Consider the following 19,238-nt stretch of genomic DNA (forward strand, 5'->3'; position numbering starts at 1 on the left):
CAGAAAACACACCGTAAGCACTGCCGACCCCACGAACCACCGCAGCTTGTTTGGGATCTCACGGTCTTCTACCCACCCTGGACCTACGACAAGGCTTCCACGTTTCAGTGGGTGCACCTCTCTTCCTTCAGAGAGCGATGCAGGTACAGCTCTTACAAGAGCTAGGCAGTGGCGGATTATAATTGGGGTATTTGGGTCTGGAGCCCCGGGCCTGGCATCTCTGGGGGGCCCAACGCAGACCCAAATGCCCACAAACTACGACGGGGCACAGGAGCACATAGTAGTAAAATCCCGGCGCAGGTGGGCGTGTTGACATCGCGCCGTGCCTGCGCCCCGGTCACCGCACACTGATGTATGTGCACAGCGCGCCTGCGCCATCTACGAGTGGGCGCCAACTGGGACACAGGTAAGTATTACATTTTATTTTTTGCGTGCCAACTGCCAACTTTGGGGGACATTACTGAAGGGACAGTGGGGGGCTAACTACTACGTGGGGGCAAATTACTAGTTTGGGGGACAACTAATACTGTGGGGGACAATTAATAATGTGGGAGCAAATTACTACCATGGAGGGAATTAATACTGTGGGGGCAGTGTGGAGAAATTAATACTGTGGGGGCAGTGTGGGGGGCAAATTACTTAATGGATAGCAGTATGGGGGCAATTTACTATATGGATGGCAGTGTCGGGGCAAATCACTTTGTGTGGGGTTATTACTTGATGGGGCAAATTACTTTGTGGGGGAATTACTACATGGGAGGCAGTGTGGAAGAAATTACTGTTTGGAGCAGTGTGGGGGAAATTACTATATGGGGGCAGTGTGGGGGAAAATACTATATGGGGCAGTGTGGGGGAAATTACTATATGGGGCAGTGTGGGGGAAATTACTATATGGGGGCAGTGTGGGGGAAATTACTATATGGGGCAGTGTGGGGGAAATGACTACATGGGGGCAGTATGGGGGAAATTACTATATGGGGCAGTGTGGGGGAAATTACTATATGGGGCAGTGTGGGGGAAATTACTATATGGGGCAGTGTGGGGAAATTACTATATGGGGCAGTGTGGGGAAATTACTATATGGGGCAGTGTGGGGGAAATTACTATATGGGGGCAGTGTGTGGGAAATTACTATATGGGGCAGTGTGGGGGAAATTACTGTATGGGGATAGTGTGGGGGAAATTACTATATGGAGCAGTGTGGGGGAAATTACTGTATGGGGATAGTGTGGGGGAAATTACTATATGGAGCAGTGTGGGGGAAATTACTATATGGGGCAGTGTGTGGGAAATTACTATATGGGGCAGTGTGGGGGCGTATCTATTAGGGCAGTGGTCCCCAACCTTTTTTGCACCAAGGACCGGTTTCATGCAAGACAATTTTCCCAGGGACCGGGTGGGGGGGAAGGGGGCGGGGGTTCTGGGGCGGGGCTTAGGGGGTGGGCGGGGCTGACTGATTCACGCGCATAGCAAAACACAAGGTGCATATTAAAATATATAACACTATATAATGACTATATAAACTGACTATGGTCTCTGCTGCACTGGTCTCTGCTGCACTGGTCTCTGCTGCACTGGTCTCTGCTGCACTGGTCTCTGCTGCACTGTACCGTATTTTTCGCCCTATAAGATGCACCTAGTTTTAGAGGAGAACAATAAGAGAAAAATATTTTTCATTACACCTCAGGTCAGACCAGCAATCAGACCCCCAATGTTAATCAGACCTCAGATCAGACCCCCAATGGCTCAGATCAACCCCCAAACCTTTAGCCATCTATCAGCCCCCAATGTCAGCCATAACCCCCCCAATGTCAGCCATAACCCCCCCCCAATGTCAGCCATAAACCCCCCCAATGTCAGCCATAAACCCCCCCAATGTCAGCTATAAACCTCCCAATGTCAGCCATAAACCGCCCCAATGTCAGCCATAAACCCCCCCAATGTCAGCCATAAACCCCCCCAATGTCAGCCATAAACCCCCCATGTCAGCCATAGGCCCCCCATTAGCCCCTCATGTCAGCCATAAGCCCCCCCATTAGCCCCTCATGTCAGCCATAAGCCCCCATTAGCCCCTCATGTCAGCCATAAGCCCCCCATTAGCCCCTCGAGTCAGCCATAAGCCCCCCATTAGCCCCTCATGTCAGCCATAAGCCCCCCATTAGCCCCTCATGTCAGCCATAAGCCCCCATTAGACCCTCATGTCAGCCATAAGCCCCCATTAGCCCCTCATGTCAGCCATAAGCCCCCCATTAGCCCCTCATGTCAGCCATAAGCCCCCCATTATCCCCTCTTGTCAGCCATAAGCCCCCCATTAGCCCCTCATGTCAGCCATAAGCCCCCATTAGCCCCTCATGTCAGCCATAAGCCCCCCCATTAGCCCCTCATGTCAGCCATAAGCCCCCCATTAGCCCCTCATGTCAGCCATAAGCCCCCCATGTCAGCAATAAGCCCCCATTAGCCCCTCATGTCAGCCATTAGCCCCTCATGTCAGCCATAAGCCCCCCATTAGCCCCTCATGTCAGCCATAAGCCCCCATTAGCCCCTCATGTCAGCCATAAGCCCCCCATTAGCCCCTCATGTCAGCCATAAGCCCCCCATTAGCCCCTCATGTCAGCCATAAGCCCCCCATTAGCCCCTCATGTCAGCCATAAGCCCCCCATTAGCCCCTCATGTCAACCATAAGCCCCCCATGTCAGCCATAAGCCCCCATTAGCCCCTCATGTCAGCCACTAGCCCCTCATGTCAGCCATAAGCCCCCCATTAGCCCCTCATGTCAGCCATTAGCCCCCCATTAGCCCCTCATGTCAGCCATTAGTCCCTCATTAGCCCCTCATGTCAGCCATAAGCCCCCATTAGCCCCTCATGTCAGCCATAAGCCCCCATTAGCCCCTCATGTCAGCCATAAGCCCCCCATTAGCCCCTCATGTCAGCCCCATGTCCCCCAGGTCAGCCATCAGCCCCTAGTGCAAATAAAATAAAATAAAAAAAAACACTTACCTCTCCTGTTCCTGGTCACCATCGCGATCCTCTTCATTCTGCTGTCGGCTGGCTGTGTATAGCGGCGCACAGCGTGAGGTCACAGAGAGACCTCACGCTGTGCGCAGCCATGCACAGCCGATAGCCGAGCCGAGGACCAGGAAGTGGTGAGTACAGATCCTTCACCGCTTCCTGGTCCTTCTGTACTAATGAAGCGCTTCCATAATGGAAGCGCTTCATTAGTACAGAGTTAAAGACTGCCCTGATCGCCGCGGCCCGGCTAACAATCCTCCACGGCCCGATCCTGGGCCGCGGCCCGGCGGTTGGGGACCGCTGTATTAGGGGACATTATTTTTGGGGACACTATACAGGCATTATTACCTTGAGCACAATATGGGGTGTTATTACTGGGGCACTCTAGAGGACATTATAATTGCTGTAGACACTATAGGGACCTTTGGGGTAATTTTTCAAACGGGTGTAAAGTAGAACTAACTTAGTTACCCATAGCAACAGATTTCACCTTTCATTTTTTACAGCTCCTTTGTAAAATGAAAGGTGGAATCTGATTGGTTTCTATGGGCACCTAAGCCAGTTGTAATTTACACCACTTTGATAAATGACCCCAATTATGAGAAATCTAACATCACTGTGTTATGTGGGGTGTGTGGCGATTTGCTCTCATAGACAGGCTTGCGGACGCAGTACAGAGGCAATGACAAAGTCTTTAACTTAAACAGTGCAGTGTTTTATTCATACATACGTAAAGTGACAACAAAAAGGCAGTTTCAGGGAAAAACAGTCACCTTGATTCTGGTGTTTGTTCACACCAGGCTGCAGCACATAAGTCCTTGGGTGAAGCAGAAGTCCACGTGCTTTTTTCCAAACAATATAGCAGGCCTTAGTCCCGGCCCAAACTCTCAGGCTCCAACACCCAGACTGACAAAGCTCCACTATCAGATGGAGGATAATCCGCCCAGCTGAGACTGCTGGCTGGGATTTTATCCCAAACCAAAACCCGGCCTAGAACATGGGGAGCAGCCACCCACCCTGCACTTTGGCTGCTCCCAGTAAGAGCCGGCCCGGATCGGCTTTACAGCCACACTAAATAATCAATAGTGTCAGTCAGCACTAGCTGCCGCTGACACTTATAATTACCGTCTCTTACCTCACCGAGGTCAGAAACCTCGGACACATATCTTCCGTCAATGACGGCCCCTTGCGCTTTCCTTCATACCTCACCCCTTTGCTCAACCCTGAGCGGGTGAACACCCGCCAGACAGTGTACCCGGGACAGGGAATCTGCATTACCCTGTAAACTGCCTGCTCTATGTTCCACGGAAAAATTAAAGTTCTGTAGAGACAAAAACCATCTGGTGACCCGAGCATTCCTCTCTTTGGCCTGGCTCTTCCATTAGCCTTTGAAACGTGGCAGGAACGCCATGTAGACCAAAGGGTAATACCTTGTACTGATACAACCCCTCTGGTGTGATGAAAGCCGTTTTTTTCCTTGGCAGCCTCTGTCAAGGGTACCTGCCAGTACCCTTTGGTGAGGTCCAACACAGAAAAATACCGGGCTTGGCCTAACTTAATAAGCTCATCTACTCGGGGCATGGGATATGCGTCAAACTTGGACACCTCATTAAGTTTGAGGAAGTCGTTACAGAAGCGCAATGTCCCGTCCAGCTTGGTTATTAATTATTATTGTTTTGACTCCTCGATGACACCTAGCTGCAGCATCTGCTGCACTTCCTCCACGATGGCTTGTCGCCGAGCCTCGGGTACCCGGTATGGTTTTAACCGGACTTTTGCCTGAGGCTCAGTGATAATGTCATGTCGGACTATGGAGGTGAGTCCAGGAAGGTCCGAGAACACATCCGTGCTCCGACTAACGAACTCCCTGACCTCCTGAGCCTGTTTAGAGGAGAGGCTGTCAGCAATTTTCACTGTGGCAGCCGCTTCCCTTGCTTCAGAGGGACCGAATCCGCTTCCCCTAGAAACCCTGGTTGTGGGCTCTCTTCCATACAGGTTTCCCGATCTTTCCAGGGTTTGAGCAGATTAACATGGTACACCTGCTTCGGCTATCGCCTCCCCGGCTGATGTACCTTGTAATCTACCTCTCCAATTTTTTCAAGTACCTCGTAGGGCCCCTGCCACCTAGCTAGGAACTGACTGTCTACGGTCAGTACCAGCACCAATACCCGATCCCCTGGGTTAAAGGTTCGGACCCTGCCAATTATAGAATCTAATCTGGGCTCGCTGCGCTGCCTCCATATGCTCCCTAACCAGAGGTAACACTGTTTCCATTCGTCCTTGCATCTGGGTGACATACTCAACAACACTTTTGTGCGGTGTTGGTTGTTGTTCCCACGCCTCTTTGGCAACATCCAACAGACCACGAGGGTGTCTGCCGTATAGCAGTTCGAAGGGCGAGAACCCAGTAGAGGCCTGGGGCACTTCTCGCACTGCGAACATGAGATAGGGCAGATAAAGGTCCCAGTCCCTCCCATCCTTAGAGACCACTCTTTTTAACATATTTTTTAATGTTCGATTAAACCTTTCGACCAGGCCATCAATTTGCGGATGATACACGGACGTCCGTAACTGTTTTATGTGGAGCAACTTACAGAGTTCCCTCATGACCTGGGACATAAACGGGGTCAGAACCACCTTAGGCAGACCCACTTGAGAAAACATCTCCATTAACTCCTTAGCTATGAGTTTAGCTGATGTATGACGCAGTGGCACCGCGTCCGGGTACCGAGTGGCGTAGTCGAGGACAACTAGGATGTGTTGGTGCCCTCTAGCGGACTTCGGTAGTGGGCCTATGAGATCCATAGCGATCCGCTCGAATGGAACCTCAATAACCGGGAGAGGTACCAGAGGACTATGGAAATGTGGCTGGGGGCTGGTTATCTGGCAGGTTGGGCAAGACTTGCAATACTCTTCCACCTCTCTGAACACACTGGGCCAGTAGAACTGCAATGAGCCGGACCGTGGGTGCAGTTACACGGACGCCAATTATGCAGTGGGTCAGGATATGGGTATAATAGTCTATGGTTTGTTCGTGACGCCAATTGCAGCGTGCGCAGGGTACTAACACAGGGCCCTTTAAGATGTTATAACTCACGTACCAGGCTAGGAATGCCAGAGTGGTGTAATGTCTCTGTGTGGCAATAGCAATGGTGTCAACAGTGTCTCCTACCTTGGTACGGCTGGACTCCTGGATCCTGGCACACTTGCAATAAAATGAGTGTGTTGCTAGTAGGAGTAATTGAGGGATTTGCAGCAATAATTGAGATCCAGACTTGGAATATAGTTCAAACTGGTCTTTACTTGATGCAGCTTTCATCCAAGTGAGATACAGCAATAGCCTTTGGTCCCAGCAGGTACTGGCAATGTGTGGCAGGAATCTATCTTCTGCTTCTATCATGTGCCTGGAGCTCTCTGCAGGATAAGTCGCCTGCTTGTGGCTCTGTATCTTCTGTGCTTACTATCTTCTGCTGTGTGGGGACTGACTAGCTGAGGAGGAATTTGGCTTCTCCTGGTCTCTGGACGGTACTCACAGTTGGCTTCACAGGGTATGCTTCTTCCTGGAATACTGGAGGTGGCTGCTTGCTTTCAACCAGCTGAGGCTGAAAGGCTCAGACTGGGAATGATGATCTTTTGTCTCAGCCGAGACAAGATACTGGATTGGATCCCTAGAACTGGGAGCTCCTACACGCACAGCCCTTCCCCTAGCCGGGGTGGCTGGCATACTAACTCTAAATTCCTTCCCCACCCATGAGGCAGGATGTGGGAACATTCCACACCTCCTCACAGAGGGGGGAGCTAAACTGGAATAAACTATTCCAGCTCAGCAATACTAAACTGTAGCTAAGTCTTTGCTAACACATTGCTGCCACCTGCTGGTGTACATAGAAATTACAGCAATATTGATGTAACAGGGCTTATAATGCACATTTGTGAGAATATTAGGTAAAATCACATTAGATGACAGTATAAATACACAAGTTGTAGTGGGGTAAAAGCATTTCGTAACATAACTCTGGGATGTTACATTCCCCCTTACTTCGAGTTAAGCCGCCCTCGGCTTATGCTTAGGAGGGAGAGGAACCAGCTCTGGGGTGCCCATACAAGTACAGAGTGCTGCATGTATTACATATAAAGACATACATAGACAAACATATAACTGCTATCCCAAGGTTCCTGCCCGCATGAGTAGGGTGTCCTAAGTAACAGTTTCCCTCTCTCGGTATAACCAGTGAACCAAGTACTGCACTAAGCAAACATCACTGACTGACTTTGTAGTGTTCCGGATCCTTTAAACACCAAAGAAAGCATGGGGGTGTCTTTACAATCTGTAATCCCACCATTATGTAATGAAATGCCCGCAAATGAAAGGGTGGCTTTATCCTGTATTCCCTTTCCTGCACCAAAGTCTGAAAAATAGGGCTTATAGCACGATCACTATGGTGACTATGGGTAGCTAAGTTGTGGCTCTAAGGTTTGAGGGGCCATAACTTAGGCAAAGGCTCAGAAGGGGAGGTATTTAGCGTCTCCATACACTTCTGGCAATGTCAAAGGAGGAGGGTAGTATAATCCCATGGAACTCCTGGAAGTAAAACACCTCAGGATGGGAGCAATCCTGGACATATAACAAGCGGGAAGGAGGGGTCTATGACTTCTAACCATTCCCGAAGCAGCGGGGTTACCCATGTAGTTACTGGAACTGCCGGGACTTACCACTTGGTCCTACCCTGGGTACCTAGGATATATAACACCGGGTGTAGGCCATTAATATTATGCGTCCGCATAAAGGCAGTTCGTATAAAGAGAGGAGAGAACATGAGCTGTAAAATAAGGCATACTGAGTAAGTTGCTACATTTTTGGTTAAGTGCAATGTTAAGTGCAATTGTCACAAATAGTGCAGGAAAGTCACATTGCGGCACCTGGAAAAGAATACACACAATGAGCATGTTATACTTGAACGTTACATAACTTTTAAACAATTACGCAGAATTATAGTGCAATTATATCACATAGAAATCGCAAAGAGCTCAGGTAATCGTTTGAGTCTTTTCTTTGGGTGCAAGTTTTTTACGTTGCAGTAAACATTTTTAATAAAAGTAGTGCAAATTTTTCATAGTGCAATGAGTCCTTTGACTTGAAGTCCTTGACTTAGAATCCTCTGGAAACAGGGCAAGAAGTCAATTGTAATCCACAGGAATAAAAGTTAATTGTAATCCAAACAAGGTATAAAATAGCAACTTAAGAACCTTAGTTCCATGAGGTTATCAAGTAACCTGAGAAAGGGGGTAAAACAATGAACTTGGACGTGAGAGGTTAAATGCTGATGGAGGGAGTCCTCACAGCTCATGAACATCAGGGTAAGAACTAAATAGGGCAACCTGAAAGAGAAAACATTAAAACACAATGCCAACAGGTCCTCACCCGTCAGGAACAGTCCACAACGTGGCTCCCATAAGTCCTTGTTTTTTGAGAAGGATGCATCTTTAGAGAAGGACATCCATGTCCTCCTCGCTGCTTGAGCTACTGAAGCGCATCAGGGGGCGCTCAGGCCTCTGGTAGCTCAGGGTTGCAGCTGTTGTAGTACGCCACTGCCCTCTAGTGGTGGCTTTTGGAGTTGGCTGTGCAGACAGCCTGGAGAAAGCAGCTGTAATCTGCTGCAAGCCGGGATCCCTAGCCAGTGCAGAGGCGGTTAAAACCTCCAGCTGAAGGGGTTCTAAAAGGCAACTTGCAGGTGCCTGGGGTTGCTTCCACGGCAAAACATACGGTTGCACTCTAGGATTAAATGTGAGGACAGAGTTGTTGATTTGGCCCACCCGCAGTGTTGGTGGTGCGGCCAGGTCAGGGATTAGTGGTTCAGGTTCTGGCCGGGGCTGTTCTCTGAACCTCAACCTGCCGTCTGGGGTCTCCTGTAAAGATCTCACTTTCCCTGCAGAGCCTGGGTCTTCCTGCCAGGTCTTTGGGATGACTGCAGGGGTTAACGGTTTGGCCAGCAGGGTCACACCGGCAGCAAAGGGGCCTTGGACGAAGCGCATAGGGGTGTACTCCACTTGGTCCCCTGTATACAGATTGTGACGGGCCTGTGGTAGATAATGGCGCTTGACAGAGCGGCGGCCCACAAATATTTCTGACCTAGAGTGGCTATCTTGTAGGAATCCCACTCCTCTCTCGACTGAGAACTAGAGCCCAGTTCCAGGGCGCCTGGCCAATTTGGGGTCTCCTGGCTGGGGGTCATCTGCCACTTGCTTCACCCACTCTTCAACGGCGGATTTGTATTCCCAGGCCGTCTGGGCATAAGCAGTGATCTCCCAAGGGACTTCGGGGTTAAGGCATCCTGGTTTGGCAGTAGTAGCAGCATTGGGCGGCAGAGTGGAAGTTCTGGCCGCCTCCGCCGCACCAGTAGGTGTCCTTGGCGGAGCAGGCCTAGGCCTGTTAGAGGTATCTGGTCCCTCAGGGAGCGGTGCAGGGGCAATTACGGACCGTGCCTGGGCCTCAGGGAGCGCGTCTGCTCCTATCTGGTGTCGCGGCCGGTCGGCCGGTTCCGGAGCCTCCTGGTATAGTCATCGCGGGCTTCAGGTGCCGTCCGCGGTGCAGGCTGGTCCAAAGCCTGGGCAGCTGCGTCAGTGGCGTCCTCCGCGGGAGCAGGCTTAGCATCGGCGGCCATCTTGGGGGACGTCTTGTCTTTAACGCTGGCAGCAGTCCGGTTCGCTGAATCAGTAGCGGCGGAGGGATCCACTGCCTCCGAGGTCTGGACTGGACTCGCGACGTCTTCCTCCACGGGAGCGGGATCGGGAACAGCGGCCTTCTTAGTTTGGTCAGCAGCGGCTGTCTCTTCTCTGGTTGCGGCATGCGCTGGCTCTGGGGAAACCTTGAATGCACAGGGGCCAGCTCTCCTCACAAGCTGAGAGACCCGGATCTCAGGTACGGTGCTCTCATAGACAAGTTCTCCCTGAATCGCCATCTGGTCCCTTTTTGGAGAAGGGAGCGCCATCTTCCTTGGCTCCACTGTCAGGGTGCTTTCAGAAAGTGAGGGTGGAGCCCAGAGGGAGGAGACTTCACTCCCTTGGCTCACAATGCAAAGTTCTTGGTAGGCAGGCTTTAGATTTCCCGCTTCTAGGGGGGCGTATTCGGCATCTTCGCACTCTTAAGAGGGCGTTCTTGTTTTTTCCCGCTTCTGGGCATGAAGAAGCAGCGCCATTTTGCGAATATGGCAAATTAACCCTTGGAGTGCTGGAGCGCACGTTTTAGCGTGGAGGAACAAAAATACTAAACTTCAAAAAAGCTAAATTTAGCCAACTAAGAGAGGCCATAGGCCTAACTAAATGGGATAAAGTCCTCACAAATAAAAATACATGGGATATCTTTAAAAGCATCCTAAAAGCTCATTGTGAGAGGTACATACCGTATGGGAATAAAAGGTTAAGGAACAAAAAGAAACCAATGTGGATAAATAGAACTGTAAAGAAAGCAATAAATGACAAAAAGAAAGCATATAAAACACTAAAACAGGAGGGTAGCACGGAATCAGTGAAAAACTATAAGGAAAAAAATAGAACATGTAAAAAACAAATAAAGGCGGCCAAACTAGAGACCGAGAGATTAATTGCCAAAGAGAGTAAAACTAACCCTAAAATGTTCTTCAATTATATAAATGTTAAAAAGTATAAATCTGAAGGTGTCGGCCCTTTAAAGAGTAATGAGGGGGGATTCGCAGAGAGCGACGAGGAGAAAGCAAAGCTGTTAAATATTTTTCTCTCCAATGTATTCACTGAGGAAAATAAACTGTCAGATGAAATGCTGAATGTTGAAATAAATTCCCCATTAAAAGTGTCCTGTCTGACCCAGGAAGAAGTACAACAGCGACTTAAAAAGATTAAAATAGACAAATCGCCAGGACCGGATGGCATACACCCCCGTATCCTAAGGGAATTAAGTAATGTCAGACCCTTATTTCTGATATTTGCGGACTCTATACTGACAGGGAATCCACAGGATTGGAGCATGGCAAATGTGGTGCCAATATTCAAAAAGGGTCCAAAAACAGAGCCTGGAAACTATTGGCCGGTAAGTTTAACATCTGTTGTGGGTAAACTGTTTGAAGGTTTTCTGAGAGATGCTATCTTAGAGCATCTTAACGGAAATAAGCAAATAACGCCATATCAGCATGGCTTCGTGAGGGATCGGTCATGTCAAACTAATTTAATCAGTTTCTATGAGGAGGTAAGTTCTAGACTTGACAGCGGCAAATCAATGGATGTTGTGTATCTGGACTTTTCCAAAGCATTTAACACTGTACCACATAAAAGGTTAGTATATAAAATGAGAATGCTCGGACTGGGAGAAAACGTCTGTAAGTGGGTAATAACTGGCTCAATGATAGAAAACAGAGGGTGGTTATTAACGGTACATACTCAGATTGGGTCACTGTCACTAGTGGAGTACCTCAGGGGTCAGTATTGGGCCCTATTCTCTTCAATATATAAATTAATGATCTTGTAGAAGGCTTGCATAGTAAAATATCAATTTTCGCAGATGACACTAAACTGTGTAAAGTAATTAACACTGAAGAGGACAGTATACTGCTACAGAGGGATCTGGATAGATTGCAGGCTTGGGCAGATAAGTGGCAGATGAGGTTTAACACTGACAAATGTAAAGTTATGCACATGGGAAGGAATAATGCAAGTCACCCGTACATACTAAATGGTAAAACACTCGGTAACACTGACATGGAAAAGGAGCTAGGAATTTTAATAAACAGCAAACTAAGCTGCAAAAAACAGTGTCAGGCAGCTGCTGCCAAGGCCAATAAGATAATGGGTTGCATCAAAAGCAGCATAGATGCCCGTGATGAGAACATATTCCTACTACTTTACAAATCATTAGTCAGACCACACATGGAGTACTGTGTACAGTTCTGGGCTCCAGTGAACAAGGCAGACATAGCAGAGCTGGAGAGGGTCCAGAGGAGGGCAACTAAAGTAATAACTGGAATGGGGCAACTACAGTACCCTGAAAGATTATCAAAATTAGGGTTATTCACGTTAGACAAAAGATGACTGAGGGGAGATCTAATTACTATGTATAAATATATCAGGGGTCAGTACAGAGATCTATCCCATCATCTATTTATCCCCAGGACTGTGACGAGGGGACATCCTCTGCGTCTGGAGGAAAGAAGGTTTGTACACAAACATAGAAAAGGATTCTTTATGGTAAGAGCAGTGAGACTATGGAACTCTCTGCCTGAGGAGGTGGTGATGGTGAGTACAATAAAGGAATTCAAGAGGGGCCTGGATGTATTTCTGGAGTGTAATAATATTACTGTCACGGCTGAGGATGGGGGAAATCCTCAGCCGTGCGATGAGAGGAAGATGTCCAGTCGCTACTTGCCAGGAACACAGAATTAGGGAGCAGGTCACCTCCTGTTGCGTCCCTAACGCTGACCCTGTCTCCTACCTGCATGGGCCAACCTTGATGGTAGGAGGACCCATGCGCAGGAACCTCGGATCCCTGACTTACCCTCCGTCCGGTCCCTGGGCTAAGGAGCAGGGTAAGACAACCCACTCCTCCTAGGCACGGAGGAGCAGGAGTCTCACTGGCCAAGCAGCATGAAGAAGGGGGTACATAAACAGGACTATGGATAAGACAGGTGAACCAAACAGTTCCACACAAACCTGTCTCAGCCTTGCTGACTGGAACCCGTGCTAAGGAAAGGCTGTCCACACAGACAAAGGTAAACAGCACACACATGAAGACACACAGGGACCAGGACATCCATAGCTGCACAAAAACCAAAGACACAAGACATCAACAACACATCACGGAATAATAACTTATGACCGGAAGGGTGGCCCTTACAAGAAGATGGAAATCACAGGAGGCTGCAACAGCAAAGCATGACTGAAGCAACCTCCTGAGCCATGCCAAAGCTAGAGGCTTTATAGGCCTAAGAGGCCACACCCAATGGTCAGACACACCCAGTGACATCACACACACTGGGAAGGGAGTTACCCCTTCCAGCACCACAGGAAAGGGAAAACACCAACTTAAAGGGAAAGTGTCGAACACAACAAACACACTGTGGTTGTTGCCGCAGGCAACGACATGGGTGGCAACCGTGTCCTGGGAGTCAGCCCCAAGGCCGGGACACTGCCACCACATGTACACAACGACAAATGTTGCCACGGGCAACCACAGTGCAGGAAAGGTGTCCATGCACACCACACACTACATAGAGTGCACACAGACAAACGACAGTGCATACATACACGCACACAAACTCCAAAGGGACCGCACACATACCTGTTGTCCGCGGCAACCGCACTTGAGGCAAACAACATCAAGCCTCAAGCTGCGGTTGAAACAACAACCCAAACCGCGGGCAACTGTATGCGGCTCCCAAGGAGTCACGGCCAAAACCGTGGCCGTGACAATTACAGGCTATAGCTACTAGAGAGGAGTCGTTGATCCAGGGAGATATTCTGATTGCCTGATTGGAGTCGGGAAGGAATTTTTTATTCCCCTAAAGTGAGGAAAATTGGCTTCTACCTCACAGTTTTTTTTTGCCTTCCTCTGGATCAACTTGCAGGATAACAGGCCGAACTGGATGGACAAATGTCTTTTTTCGGCCTTATGTACTATGTTACTATGTTACTAAGTCAAGAAACGTGAGACATCAGATCTGTATGTACAAACCGGATTCCAAAAAAGTTGGGACACTATACAAATCGTGAATAAAAACTGAATGCAATGATGTGGAGGTGCCAACTTCTAATATTTTATTCAGAATAGAACATAAATCACGGAACAAAAGTTTAAACTGAGAAAATGTACCATTTTAAGGGAAAAATATGTTGAATCAGAATTTCATGGTGTCAACAAATCCCAAAAAAGTTGGGACAAGGACATTTTCACCACTGTGTGGCATCTCCCCTTCTTCTTACAACACTCAACAGACGTCTGGGGACCAAGGAGACCAGTTTCTCAAGTTTAGAAATAGGAATGCTCTCCCATTCTTGTCTAATACAGGCCTCTAACTGTTCAATCGTCTTGGGCCTTCTTTGTTGCACCTTCCTCTTTATGATGCGCCAAATGTTCTCTATAGGTGAAAGATCTGGACTGCAGACTGGCCATTTCAGTACCCGGATCCTTCTCCTACGCAGCCATGATGTTGTGATTGATGCAGAATGTGGTCTGGCATTATCTTGTTGAAAAATGCAGGGTCTTCCCTGAAAGAGATGACGTCTGGATGGGAGCATATGTTGTTCTAGAACCTGAATATATTTTTCTGCATTGATGGTGCCTTTCCAGACATGCAAGCTGCCCATGCCACACACACTCATGCAACCCCATACCATCAGAGATGCAGGCTTCTGAACTGAGCGTTGATAACAACTTGGGTTGTCCTTGTCCTCTTTGGTCCGGATGACATGGCGTCCCAGATTTCCAAAAAGAACTTTGAATCGTGACTCGTCTGACCACAGAACAGTCTTCCATTTTGGCACACTCCATTTTAAATGATCCCTGGCCCAGTGAAAACACCTGAGCTTGTGGATCTTGCTTAGAAATGGCTTCTTCTTTGAACTGTAGAGTTTCAGCTGGCAACGGCGGATGGTACGGTGGATTGTGTTCACTGACAATGGTTTCTGGAAGTATTCCTGAGCCCATTCTGTGATTTCCTTTACAGTAGCATTCCGGTTTGTGGTGCAGTGTCGTTTAAGGGCCCGGAGATCACGGGCATCCAGTATGGTTTTACGGCATTGACCCTTACGCACAGAGATTGTTCCAGATTCTCTGAATCTTCGGATGATGTTATGCACAGTTGATGATGATAGATGCAAAGTCTTTGCAATTTTTCGCTGGGTAACACCTTTCTGATATTGCTCCACTATCTTTCTGCGCAACATTGTGGGAATTGGTGATCCTCTACCCATCTTGGCTTCTGAGAGACACTGCCACTCTGAGAAGCTCTTTTTATAACCAATCATGTTGCCAATTGACCTAATTAGTGTTAATTGGTCTTCCAGCTCTTCGTTATGCTCAAATTTACTTTTTCCAGCCTCTTATTGCTACTTGTCCCAACTTTTTGGGGATTTGTTGACACCGTGAAAATTGGAATCAACATATTTTTCCTTTAAAATGATACATTTACTCGGATTAAACGTTTGATCTGTCATCTACGTTCTATTACAAATAAAATATTGACATTTGCCATCTCCACATCATTGCATTCAGTTTTTATTCACAATTTGTTTAGTGTCCCAACTTTTTTGGAATCCGGTTTGTATACTCTTTTCTGAATAACTTTGTAAAACTACAATATAAACATAAACAAAACATATGTGTCAATACATTAAAAACATAATACAGCAGCACCACTCCATCAGTGAGAGTACTCACAGACAATTCCATCATAAGTCTAGGAATAGATCAAGAGCTCCTCTGCATGCAGCCTGCTAGATCCAGGAGCAGTCATGAAATGGAGGAAATACAGTTCCAGGTTAAAGGTTACTGCCTCTGACTCTTAGAAAAATACACTTCCTGTAAAGTTCTGGCAAAGTAGAAACTAACTTTGACCACTAGATGGCAGCAACGTCAAACATAACATTTCAGTATAATCTTTACAGCACATTACATACATTTATTATGCACAAAATGGGCAGAACACTCCCTGTCTGGCATAATTATTATGTCACTACCTAAATAACTACTGCTATGCAGAAAAAACATATAAAAAGGAATGGAATCCTAGCTAATCTGAAACTAAAACTATAATGTCAGTTATAGGTCTAAGATAAATTTTGGAAGTCCCATTCTTTGCAATCTTGACTTCCATCTTCCTAACATTGCCATCCCTGCTTGGTAGAGCATTGACAATAAGTCCTACAGGCCACTCGTTCCTGCTCTCTTGGCTGTCCTTCAACAGAACAACATCACCCACTTTTACATTTGGGCGATCCTCAGTTCATTTCCTACGGCGTTGCAGATTTGACAGATACTCCCTCTTCCATCTTTTCCAAAAGGTGTCTGCCAAGCATTGTACTTGCTTCCATTGTTTAGCATGAACTTGTGTTGTACTTATGGTTCCAGATGGAGCAGACAAAGAGTTCACCTTTTGCGTCAACATCATTGCTGGGGTAAGGACCATAGGTGTATCTGGGTCTGAGGACCAAATAGAGTTCTGAAAGCATGCTGCTTGAGTAGGTCTAGTGGCATAATCTGCAGGGTTTTGCTCTGTAGATACATAGAACCACTGATCTGGGTGTGTAGATTGCCTGATTCTATTCACTCTGTTGGAGACATACAGATAGAACCTCCTAGTGGTGTTGCAAATGTACCCTAGAACAGTCTTGCTATCAGTGAAGAATTTCACAGCATCAAAATCAGTGTCTAGTTTATCTGTGATTAGCTCAGGCATTTCGACTGCAAGTACGGCAGCACACCACTCTAAACGAGGAATAGTGTGGGCTGGTTTAGGGCTTAATTTGGACTTTCCTATGACAAATCCAACATGACACACATTTTCTGCATCAATTACTTTCAAGTAAGCTACTGCACCTATCGCTGTGGTGGATGCGTCTGAGAAGATGCATCGTTTTTTCCTGCAAGCTGATGATAGAGATATGGGCACATAGCATGTCTATCTTTAGGTGCTCTAACGCTTGCAAGGATTCTGTCCATTGACCCCACTCACTTAGTCTCTCCTGTGGAAGCAATGCATCCCATTCACTTTTCCCAGATGACAGTTCACGAACTAAGGCCTTACCTCTTATTGTCACAGGTGATACAAACCCTAGGGGATCATAGAGGCTATTTATGGTGGATAGAATGCCTCTACGTGTAAAAGGCTTTTCCTCTGAGGAAACTCTGAAAACAAAACTATCATTTTCTAGATCCCAACTTAGGCCTAGGCTTTTCTGCAAGGGAAGGGTGTCTGTACCTAGGCAAAGATCTTTAAGGTCCTTAGCTCTATCTGCTACAGGGAAGGCTTCCATTACTTTTTGGCTGTTGGAAGCGATTTTATAAAGACGCAGATTGGATTCTGTCAGCATTTGCTTTGCTTTACTGAGGATGGAGATTGCATCTTCAGGTGTGCTAGTAGAAGCGAGTCCATCATCTACACAGAAATGTCTCAATACAAAGTGTTTGGCTTCCTGTCCATAACACTCTGCATTTTTATGGGCAGCCTTTTGCATGCAGTATATAGCGACGGCAGGAGAGGGGCTATTGCCAAATATGTGCACTTTCATTCTGTACTCGACAATTTCTTTGTCTATGTCATTGTCTTTGTACTAGAGAAAACTTAGAAAGTCTCTGTGGTCTTCTCTGACAAGAAAGCAATAAAACATTTGTTGCACATCTGCTGTGAAAGCAACGGGCTCTTTTCTGAAGCGCATGAGGACACCTAGCAAAGTATTGTTTAGGTCAGGGCCACTCAACAGTACGTCATTTAAAGACACTCCTTTATACTCTGCGCTGGAATCAAAAACTATTCTGATTTGGTTAGGTTTGTGTGGATGGTAAACACCAAACATTGGTAGATACCAGTGTTCCCTGTCTGTCTCAAGTGGTCCTGCAACTTCAGCGTGATCATTGTCTAGCATCCCTTTAATGAATTCAGTGAAATCTCTTTTCACTTCTGGCTTTCTCTGCAGTGTTTTGCTGAGTAAATGCTAACGCTTCATGGCTTGCTCCCTGTTACTAGGCAAAACACGTCTGGGTGTGCGAAAGGGGAGAGGGGCCACCCAACTATGATTGTCATCTTGGTAAGCCTCTCTATCCATAATCTGCAAGAAGATCTGATCCTCTATAGAGAGGGCCTGTTTATCATCATCTTTAGTTTTCTGGAACACTGTAATCCCTAGATTGTCTGTCTCAATGTTGTAATTGACTTCTTCTTTACCATATAGTGTAGAAGAGTCAGTGTTGTGTGACCTGCCAAAGCTTTCCTTGACAATGAAGTTGTTGTGACAGGGACTGAGAAGAGATGTGCGTCCATTTGTTAATACAGACGTCTTCAAAGTGCTAATGTTCTCAGACTGGTGCACTGTCCCCAGGCAAACTTCTCCTACAATGACCCACCCCAGGTCCAGTCTCTGTGCATAGGGGGCATTATAAGGTCCATTGATTTGCTGGCGTAACTTGTGTACCTGAAGGATATCTCCTCCAAGAAGTAGAAGGATAGAAACATCTGGCTCATCAGCTGGGATAAGGTGAGCAATTGAGCGGAGGTGAGGATGGTGATGAGCTACTTCTGGAGATGGAATCTCAGTTTTGTCGTCAGGTATCATGCCACAATCTATTAGGGTAGGAAGTGGGAACTGCACTTTCTTATTGAAGGATTCAATGATAAAGTCAGTAGCTCTTCTCCCTGTGGTTTCAATTGTCCCCGCACATGTCTTTAGAGTGTATGGAACTGCACTTACCTTAAGGTTAAAGATATGAAAGAAATCTGACTTTGCAAGGGATCTGTTGCTCTGTTCATCAAGCACTGCATACATTCTCACTGCCCTTTCTCTCTTGCCAGTGGGATACACCGTCACTAGACAGATTTTAGAGCATGATCGTGCACTCTTGCCTTGTCCACATACTTCGGGGAAATCAGGCATTACAGAGGAGCGTGGGGTCTCTTGTTGCTCCCTGCCCTGATCTTTCCTGGGTTCTACAGTCTCTAGTGGGGCAGGAGCAGGGCCAGGGTGCAAAGCTGCAATATGTCTCTAACTGCCACATTCTGTACATTCTACTGGTATCCGCAGCACTTGAAACAGATGCCGTTTTGTTTAAGGAAGGACATGCGCTCTGCAATGGGTTTGCTTCTAAAGCCTTTGCATTTCTTTAGTGGATGTGGTTTTTTGTGTATTGGACAATGTCTATCAGGGTTTTCTATGGTGTGTACCTTGTGGGTGCTTTGGCAGTCTGTGACTTCTGAAGGTACAGCTGTTTTGTGTGTGGATACATAGGTCTTACCGTGAGGTCTGTGAGGTCTCTCAGGTCTGTGTGATTGATTACCGCTGGTGGTGAAGGCGAAACTGGGATCACTTCGGATTTTCGTTTGCTGTCGGACAAACCTAGAAAACAGAGAAATGGGGAAAAGCGACTCCATAATCTCCTTTGAATTTACCTCCTACAGACATCCACTTGTCTTGCAGATTTGAGGGTAGTTTCTCTACTATGGTATTAGTGCCTCTAGCTGTATCTAGATACGAAAGTCCTTGCAAGTAGCCATCCT

Source organism: Bufo bufo, chromosome 3, assembly GCF_905171765.1.
Source record: "Bufo bufo chromosome 3, aBufBuf1.1, whole genome shotgun sequence".
NCBI lineage: Eukaryota > Metazoa > Chordata > Amphibia > Anura > Bufonidae > Bufo > Bufo bufo.